A 10,481-nucleotide genomic window follows, 5' to 3' on the forward strand; every position below is an offset into this window, starting at 1 on the left:
AATTTCTCACTTTCTCTGAACACCACATCCCTGATATTAATACGTCTCTTCTCAATAGGATGCCATAACCTGTACCCTTTAACTTCTGGTGTGAAGCCTAAAAATATACACTTTACAGCCCTAGGTTTCAACTTGCATTGACTTTGGTGTACATATCCCACACTCCCAAATATCTTCAAGTGTTCCAATTTGGGAGGATGACCAATTCACTTCTCCTCAAGTGTTTTTAGCTCAATAAAGCGGTAAGGACATCTGTTTAGAGTATAGATTGTACAAGAAACAACTTCTGCCTAGTATTTCTCAGGTAAGAGTGCATTTGAAAGATGACACCTCACCCTTTCAAGTACTGTTCTGTTAAGCCTTTCACCTATTCCATTTTGTTGAGGTGTATACCTCACTGTTTTATGTCTCACAATTTCATTTTCCCTGCAAAACAAGTTGAATTCCCCTCCACAAAAGTCAAACACATTATTAGTCCTCAAATGTTTCATGTGTTTAGAGGTTTGTTTTTCAATTAAGGTTTTCCATTCTTTAAATTTCCCAATAATCTCATCTTTAGTTTTTAAGAAATTACCCAACTTTTCCTTGAACAATCATCAACAATAAAAGAAAGGAAATACCTTGCACCACTTAGAGAGGGAGAGTGAGTTGGATGCCATAGGTTAGAGTGCACATACTCTAGAATTTCCTTGGTAGTGTGTTGCGCTTTGGAAAACTTTTTCTGGTTGTCTTTCCAAGTATGTGATAGCTCTTAAAAAAAGCTATTATTCTTAGCTTAATTCAGGCTCGTTACTAGAATTTATGTATTTATTTCCCTATTTTATAGGTATCAAGAAATCAAGAGGTAGAATTAATCATTTGGTGAAGAACAAGATTAATTTGAAGCAATTTGAAGTTGATTTGAGCATCCGAGCTTCAAAGGAGTCAATATTACCAAAATACCATCGAGTTTCACCGAGTATGATCAACCATCGAGTATCATTGAGTGCCATCGAGTAAAAGGATGTTGAGTAATCAAGTAAAATGCTACTGAGTGTTGAATGTCGAGTATCGAGTGGCGAGTTTCTTATAGAATGCTTAGCGTTGTAACACTACCTCAAACGTCATGACGCTTCGAATGTTCAACCTCACCACCGTTGCAACGCATCCTGACGCTTCATTCCAACGCTTGTGGTCAGAATGCCCTGTGCTGCAACGCTATCCATCAACATTGCAATGCTATGATCTTTGACGGACGAAGAAGTAAAGCGCGCACAAGTGAGCATTGGACTTCTTGCCTGCCGCTCTCCTTTAGCTGTATTAGCATTGCAACGCTATTCCAAGCGTTGTGATGCTGCCCTGATTTTTTCTATAAAAACTCCTCGGCCCTAGGTCAAAACATGCTAAACTTTGGAGGCCACATTGATGGAGGCCGAAGTTAGACTTCATTCTTCTTTTATTCCCTTCAATTTTTAATATCCTTAGGTTAGTTTTTATTTTATTTTCGGATTATCGACGTGTTTTGGATTGTATCCCATTGGTTTGTCTATGAATCAATGAAGTAATCTTTTGTTTAGTTCTTGGATCAAGCGTTCTTGTATTTTGATGAGTTTTTTGTCCAATTCTGTGCTTTAAATTAGAATTGTGTTTTTCTTAAGTCTTGTTTAATTTAGACTTGCTTTTGTGTGTTAGATTGATGCCCCTATCATGATCGTATGCCTTAGCTAGTTAAATTCAAGCTCACACACATCCTTGTATTCGTCCATGCTTTGAGTTTACGCTTGTAGCATAGATTAGATGAACATGCTTAGGTTTATAGGCTGACCTCGAGTCTTTGCATCACAGTTTTAATCTAGATTTAAAGAATAAATTGATTATTTGAAAATGGCTTTCCTGACACTTAATCAACATAGTTGAATCCTGAATCTTAATGCATGTGTTTCTAGTTCCTTATAGCCGTCGAGGACCCAATTGCATCTAGGAGCATGTAGGTTAGTTAGGGCACAGTCTTTCCAGCCTTAATTATGAATTAGGACTCTCAATTAGTTTAGATTAATTGATTTTTGGCCTTTGTAGAGATTAGTTAATTTGCATCAATTGGGTAGCTATGCATGTATTATTCGAATACATGATATTTTGGTAGAAAACAATGATTTAATTTACATTGAACGGGTACTTGATCCGATAACTAGATGAATTCATTACCGTTTCATATTTGCATTTTACTTTTCTTGCATGTTTTCAATTTTAAAACCAAAATCCAAAAAGCCGTTTGTATTGTTTTTCCACAATCAAATCTAACCCAAAAGGAAATTAATTGTTCGCTTCTCTGTGGTTCAACCCCACACTTATCACTATTGCTACGTTTTAGTAGTAATAGGAGTAGTTCGGTGATTTTACAAATTTTCTTTTGTTTCAATTTGAAGTCGAATTAACGACATCGATTCTTCGAGCCGAATAGTATGCAATGCTCATAAAAATGAAAATGATTTCCAATTCCTTTAGGAAATATGCCCTGTTTTGATAGGATTTGCAACCCCTTCACGCTAAGGGTGTGCACGGTTCGATTCGGTCTGATTTTGGGCCGAACCATGAATCGAATCAAAGTCCACGGTCCTAGAAAAAAGAATTGGGGAAACCGATTTCCATCGGTTTCGGTCCCTGAACCGAACCAACCTGAATCGGTTCAGGTTTGTTCAGTTTGGTTTATAACTAATGGTTTTTTTTTAATTAGACAAAAAGATTAAGCTTATAGGCTTATGGGCTTATGAACTAATCAGTATTACTTAATATTTAATAATACTTTTACTTAATATAATATTTAATAAATATTATTTATATTAATAAATATTAATATATAGGGTCGGTTGATTCGATTTTTTTTGGTTTTTCAGGACAGAAAACCATTGACCGAATCAAACTAATCGGTTTAGCTTCTTAGTGAACCGATAATTGTTTCTTTTTAAAAAAATCGGACTAAACTATTCGGTTCGGTTCGGTTCAGTCCGGTTCTCTAGTTTTGGTTGGTTCCTGCACACCCCTATTTCACACTAATGTGAGACAATCTCTTGTGCCACAATTCATCTTCGGTAAGATCTCCATATGAGGCTATTAGAGTTGATTGTGTCATCTGAGCATCTTTGATGACATACAAACCATTAATTTTGTAGCCACTAGAACCACTTTTGAGTCTTTAATTATTTCAAAAGTTCTCCCAAATTCTTTATACTTACACCCGATGGAGTCAAATATCCCCAATGATAGGAGATTTCTCTTCAAAGTAGGAACATGCCTCACATTCCTAATGAGCTTTACCGTGTCATCTTTCATCTCTAAGGAAACAAAACCAATCCCAATAGCTTTACATGTGTTGTTATTTCCCATGTAAATCAGTTCTCCATCCCACTTCTTGTAGGTATAGAACCATCATTTAGATGGTGTCATATGGACTGAACATCCAGAGTTTATAACCCAATCTTGGGTCTCCATAGAATTCTGGCTTGCACACTCATCAATGCTGTCAAAGCATCTGAATACACAAAGGAATTTTCTCCCACTACTGCCATTGTTTGTTTCCCACTTTTATTCTTTTGGTTTAGCTTCCTTTTCAAAGAGTAATAATCATTCTTCATATGTCTCATTTTGTGGCAAAAATGGCACTTGATTTTTTATTTGTTATATCCATTTTGTTTTCCTTTACCAGGATTCTTTGTCTTCCCCTTTGAAAACAACCATTCACCACCTTGTTGATCCTTCTCTGTCATTTGCAATTCAAGTTCTCGAACTCTAATTGCTGAAATAATAGCCTCTACTGTTATCTTCTCTCTTCCATATTTCGTAGCCACATTAACATCCTTGAATGAATCTGGTAGTAAGTTTAGTAAGATGAAAACCTCATTTTCTTCACCTATATTGTCTTCCATTGACTTGAATTCAGAGGATAATCTCTTGAATTCATTTAAATTTTCTATGAGATATTTGGCGGCATCCATTCTATAGGTAAAGAATCTTTTGTTGGCGTTGATGCCCTAAATCTCATTGGGTCCTATAGTTTGTAAACATTGTATGAACAAGCTCTTTATGTATTTAATAAAATATATGATATTTTAGTTGCATTAACCACAAACCAATAAACTAACATCTAATATTATCTTTGTAACTTAAACATGTATGTGGAGACATATGGGTAGATCATGTTTAAGTGATAACCTAAATGGTTTGTAGTATATGGATAAGACTGGGTATCTTATCCTTGTGACATTACGAGTTTGGCCCACTTTGTAGGTGTTACAAATGTTGTAAAGTGCTACAAATGATCTGATGCTGATCATTCATGGATTAGACATACGAGCGGAGATATTTTATACAAAGGAGTTTGTATAAGACTGGACCACAAAATGTTTAGTCTCTTTATATAACGCCGTGCATAATAGAGACTTTCATTTCACTAGGATGACCATAGGTAACATGACCTTAATCCTGAGTGAGTTGTGAACTCCTACCTATGAGAGCGATCCTTTGATTTGTATGGGTGGGTGTGAGTGGCCAGATCGCCGACTCAACAAGCCTATCATTTTGGGGATTCGTCTGATTGGGGAGTTGGGAACTCAGCTATACAAGATGGAATTCACTTCTTCCTCGAAGTAGGGGTAAGTAGATAAATTGCTCCCTTTAGAGCTGATTCCGGATCTTGAATAATGTGGTGCCACACCCTCTTCTAACTCGAGAGGGGTTTAGTCATAGTGGGACTATGATCTATTGTTCATTAGAAAGATCAGTGGTACTTAAGGAGTTAGATTTAACTACAAAGACAAAATGATAATTTGACCCAACTGTATTTACGAGCAATTTGTGAAGGGTTATCGTATTGTTGGTTGGTTATATCCGATGGACACAAAAATATATCTGTAGTGCGAAGAGTACAGCAGTCGATCTTTATTAGAGTGTTCGACAGTTAATGGATGGTGAATAATGCAATTAAAGAGTTTAATTAATTATGCATGTACCGTTGGAGCTTCAAGCTACAGGTATATGAGGTCCCCTTGGTAGCTCAAAAGAACTTAGTTGAGAATCAGTTTTTTGGATTAATTTGAATTGTTCAAATTAATAGAGGGATTTAATTATATATGATATGATTAAATTATTTCAATTGTGATATAATTGTCATAATGTATTTGATACATTAAAGCTTAATAGGAGGAAATAAATATTTGAATGAGATTCAAATATATTTTCTATGAATGGGATTCATAGTTGTTAAATTTAATATAAATATGATTTATATTAAATGGCATATAATAGAGAAAAGAAACTATAGTTTATATTGTATGTGATATATATTAAGACTATAGGTTATATGTTATATTTGATATAACATTCAATTTAATATAAATACAATATGATAAGTTAGATATCATATATTTTTTTTACTATATTATTATTATTTAAATAATATGGAAGGGAGTTAACTCCCTTCCCCATCTTTTCTCTCCACCCACATTAGTGGGTGGTGGTTATCTTTTATGATAAGAAGAATAAAAGAAAAATGATTTTTTCTTCTTCCAAAAACGTTTTTGCCAGTGTGTTGGATGATTGAAAGAAATTATAGAAGTGTTCTCTAAGTTTGCCTAGGGTAAAAAAAAAAAAAAAAAAAAATCTCAATCTTCTTCCTCCCCCACCTTTAATCTTCCCTTAAAAAACCAAAATAATTAGAACCAACCACTTCTGAGTTCTCACCCTGAGAATACCAAGGTTTCACTATGGTAGTGTCCGGGTTTTTGGTTCGAGATTATCTTGAAAAAGGTCTTCAATTGTACGTGACTATTCGAGGGAAATTCGGGAAGAAAAGTTCTTCAAAGGTGAAATTTTCTTGAAATCCTTTTCTTGTAAAGCATGCTGAAGTTTAATTTAAATGCATATCTATTTGTATGTTTATTGTAAACTTTATATTCAATAATTAATGGAACTTGGTCGATTCGCTTTCGCTCAAGGTTCTCCTTATAGAAGTTCCTTCATCTTTCCCTTAGGAAAAATATTATTTGGAAGATCTTTATTAAGATAAATCTCATTAAGCTTGCTCCACAGTTCATAGGTTGTCGTCTGATCAAATATCTACCTTAACACACCGTTCAGTTACATTTAAGACTCTTGTTCCATAAGCATTTACCTCCATAGTCTCTTTTTCTGTATCTGTAAAGGAGGCTGGAAGTTTTGTAGGATCTGTAATGGCCAAAAGGGCCTTTTGCTGTCCATGAACGCCTTAATTTTTGCCTTTTACAATTAACAGTTTGATCTTCCATCAAATTTCTCAATTTTAAATCTTGTTGCAGCCATTCTTGAGCTTCAAGATTTATGATCTTTGAATTTGATCTGTAGGAATCTGAATATTGGTCTTTTCTTGGACTATTCTTGGCTTTGATACCATTTATTGGCTCTGAATATTCTTGGCTCTGAATATTGGTATGTTCTTGGACTAGTCTTGGCTCTGATACCACTTACTGGGCTTGCAATAACACTAAAGACCCCGGCCCAAAAGGAAAATGTAGGCTAAACAAGTACTTTTTGTGATGAATATCAAACCATAAAGTTGTTTTCTTTTACACATGTGTAATACATTCAGAAAAGGGATAATTTTGAAAGTGGATTTTCCCTTAGGTTTTAGAATATGCAAAAGAAAGGAATTCTGATTGTTCTCTCAGAGCTTGGTGAGGAAGACGAACATAGAGGTAGATGGCTACTGTGTTATGATCAGTTTGCCAAGAACATAGATGATGATGATCAATTAAGTAAAGAAGAAGAATCAACACAAGATATTAGAGTGGTTCGGCAAAGGTGCCTACGTCCACTGTACAAGGGAGGTATTCACTTTTATTACTTTTTGATTTTAGAGATTTTACAATGATCTATTTTTCTCTCACAACTCACTTATGTTTCTACTTATATGCAGATTCTACAACAATAAAGGAGAGCTGAAGTGAACTAGGTGGTTACAACAGAAAAAGAAAAAACCGATAAATTTTCTTTATTTTCCATAACAATATATATAATGCTGCATTTTTCACATTTCAAAGGGAAAAAAAGATTTGAAAATGTAAAATCTTGGGTTTAAACATTTGAAAGCTTTTAAGCTTATCTTTGTGTGTTCTTGTGATAGAATGCATGAATATTTGGAGCATTCAAGTAAGAAGTGATCTATCTTGCTTGTGGAGTGTTTTGAAGATTAAGGGTTGATGGGAGTGTAAACCTTTGTCTGATCCTTAATTTATTAGATCGTCTAAGTAATCTATCATCTAGCGTATTTTAGGAGTTGAGACCAAATTGGTTTGGGGATCTGTTGGGGTTGAGTTCTCTTGGGTCTTGTTTTTTCTTCACTGTGGTTCATAGACCCGACGTTTGAAGATTCCTTACAAATTAAAGATATTTTTCAAAATTTAGAGACTAAAAGTATAGACTAGGAAAAAGTAAAACTTACATGCACTAAAAAAAATTCTCCAAACCAAACATAACTCAATTGACATACAAATATGTTGGAAACCACGAGGTTTGTATTTCGAATCCCCTATCCATTATATTAAAAAAAAATTAAAAGAAAAAATGTTCTATTATATATATAGAGGTTGAAACACGTGTAGTACGGCATAATATAGAATTTGAATATTAATAGGAATGTTTTAATTTAATTAAGTCAGGTGGAACTTGGAAGTTTCCTTGTTTGTAATTTATTCTCAAAAGCAACCCTACCTTACACAAACGTGGATGTGCAAAGAGCTTTTCTCTTTAGTTAAAAAGGATTTTATGTACAAGTACAACTAAATCAAATAGTAAATAATAAAATCAATTTTGATAATTTGGTAAAGAAGTCAAATTCAAAGTTAAAGACTTTGAAAACGTGTTACCCTTAGCCCTACATTGTTTGAATCAGCATTGACCATATGTATAACAAGGCTAATTGTTTCATACTTCATTAGAAAACCCAGGTGTTAAATGACCAAATTGACCCCTATAATTAATTTTAAAAATAAAATTTGTGGTGAGGTGAGATAGTATAATAGGACAGAAATGGATTGAAAAAGAAATTTGTCAGTATAATAAGATATTAATTTGTACACGTTTTTAATTTGTTTAAATGAAGGTGTATTTGTAGAAAATTTAAGGAGGTTGGTTCAGGGAAGCAGCGGCGTAAGTGAGATCATGATTTGAGATATATACATATAAAGTGAAGGAGAACAACTGGAAACAGAAAATTAGATATATAATTATAACAATGTCGTCGTGGAGGGAGTCGGATGTGTTGGAGTCGATCCGTCAACATCTTCTGGAAGAAAACAACAGCGGGGGTGGGGATGGTGATGGGGATGGCCGGGAATCAAGTTCTGCAATTAGTATTCACCATCATCATAAGGCGGCGGCGGTGGCGGCGGCGGCGGAGAATGGAGTGCAACTAATGCAATTCAAGGGAGTGAGGCGGAGGCCATGGGGGAAATACGCGGGGGAGATCAGAGATCCAAAGAGAAACGGAGCCAGAACGTGGCTGGGGACGTTTGACACGGCCCAAGATGCAGCTTTGGCCTACGATCGAGCAGCTTTCAGAATCCGAGGAGCTAAGGCAAAGCTCAACTTTCCGCATCTCATTGATTCTGATTCTATTTGGTCTACTTCTACTTCTACTAAGCGTCCTCGTAGTCCTACCCATGCCCAACATCAAACTTCTGCTTCAAAACGCCGCTGACAATAATCGAGCCGCGATCCTTGTCATCATTTTATAGTCATGTTAATTAAGATTCAACTTTGATATTCAGTGTCCTTCGACAAGAGAATAATCATCATCCCATTCCCTCTCCTCTCTAACATTTTCATCTAAACTACTGTTGTCTCGGCTGAATATATTGTGGCACATTTCCGTTTCGACTCATCGAATCCAATTTTCTACAAACAGACAAAGAAGGATTAGAGTTATTACCACTGATTCTGTTCCATTAATGCGGATTTGGACTTCAAGCTTTTCTCTTCGCTCTTATCTCTAACATGGATTACTTGAGAGGACTATTAATTCAAATTTGAACTATGCTCCTGTTGGCTTTATATTCTATTAAAATAAAGGTTTCTAAATTTGTCTAAAATATTTCTCGTCGTAAATTGAATTCGCATCCTCCTTTTATATCTTCAAGTTCATATGGACGCTGGTGTTGTCTGCCGAATGAATTTTCTAAGCTGAATGTAGATGACAAATGGTAATCTAAAAGCAATGGCGGCTCACTACCTGGACTATACCCTTGATGCTCCATTAGCTGAAATTCTTGCCATTTTAGAAGGAATTCGTTTCGTGGCTCTCGTTCATGTGATAGATTAATTGTTGGATTCGATTATCAGCAAGCAATTAAGTTGATCACTGGTGATAAGGAGTGTCTCAATGAAGTTGGAAGCTGGATAGAGGCAATTAAGGAGGGTGCAAAAAATTTTACCTCGATTTCATTTTTCTTCTGCCCTCGAATATAGAGGAACCTGTTTTGTTGGACATTTGTCCCAATATGGCAGAAAATTATCCGAAATAACATCCTTAAGTTTTCATATTACAAAAGTACTACGTTTTCGAAAAATTCGTTTAAATGGTTTTTCTCTGGCCTTCTCAGTCGTGATTGTCACTGAAATTTAATTTGAAACATTAAGAATTCAAATGATGCAATCTTGTAAAATGATGAAAATACCCCTGATTGAAATAACCCTTCATCTTCATAGAAACTATTCTAGGTTCTCACTTTGCCCGAGTTCTTGTTCAACTTGCTTTCAAATTTACCTTACCTCCACTGTTATGCGCATCCTTAAAACGGTTATCTACATCCTTAAGCTTCATTTTGTAGAGTTATTCCACTATTTCTTTCGTTTAGTAAGATACTTTAGTTTTAATTTCCCGTTTGTTAAGGTTTTCAGAAGCTGTATGAGATATCTAAGAAATCTGGCTTATATGGTTGTGTTTTTTTACTCCATATTTTGTTTTCTTTTTGGCTTAATTCGATGATTTTCTAGAGACTTCATCCTATCGCACTTGAAACACAGTTGAATCTAAGTTGAGATTGGATGAAGTTGCACCAAGATTTGTTGAATATGTCCCGAGATTTGGTTGACTCTCAAGTTTTTAGTTGCATTCTATATAAAATCTCGGGGTATATGTGGCTCGAGAATGCTCGAAGATTTTATACAAATGCAACAAAAATCCTAATCTTGTGGCATGTCGGTGTAAATGTCTCAAGTTCTTCATGAATAACGTATCGTATATGTTATAAATCTCCCACTGAAGTTTTCTAATTACTCTATCATTATAGAAGTTATTAAATTGCCACTGAAGTGTTCTATTTGGGTATATTTATACTTAGGTTCTTTTCGGCTAATAAAACAACCCTAAGTCTATGTGGTTTATCCAAGTATAACTCTTATAATTGGATTTTAACCTACGATGTCAAGGTGATAAATTATTTTATTACCTCACATCACTCACGTATGCTCAT

General features: G+C 35.0%; 1 pseudogene across 1 annotated transcript; it reads left to right on the forward strand.

Annotated features, from left to right (window-relative positions):
- Window positions 1-8,184: 8,184 nt before the first annotated feature.
- Window positions 8,185-8,988, forward strand: LOC120092911 (ethylene-responsive transcription factor ERF096 pseudogene; annotated as a pseudogene). Its single transcript, XR_016524443.1, has one exon. The product of XR_016524443.1 is annotated as an ethylene-responsive transcription factor ERF096 pseudogene (transcript).
- Window positions 8,989-10,481: the final 1,493 nt, after the last annotated feature.

Source organism: Benincasa hispida, chromosome 1, assembly GCF_027475165.1.
Source record: "Benincasa hispida cultivar pf3 chromosome 1, pf3_genome.v1.1, whole genome shotgun sequence".
NCBI classification, from domain to species: Eukaryota; Viridiplantae; Streptophyta; class Magnoliopsida; order Cucurbitales; family Cucurbitaceae; genus Benincasa; species Benincasa hispida.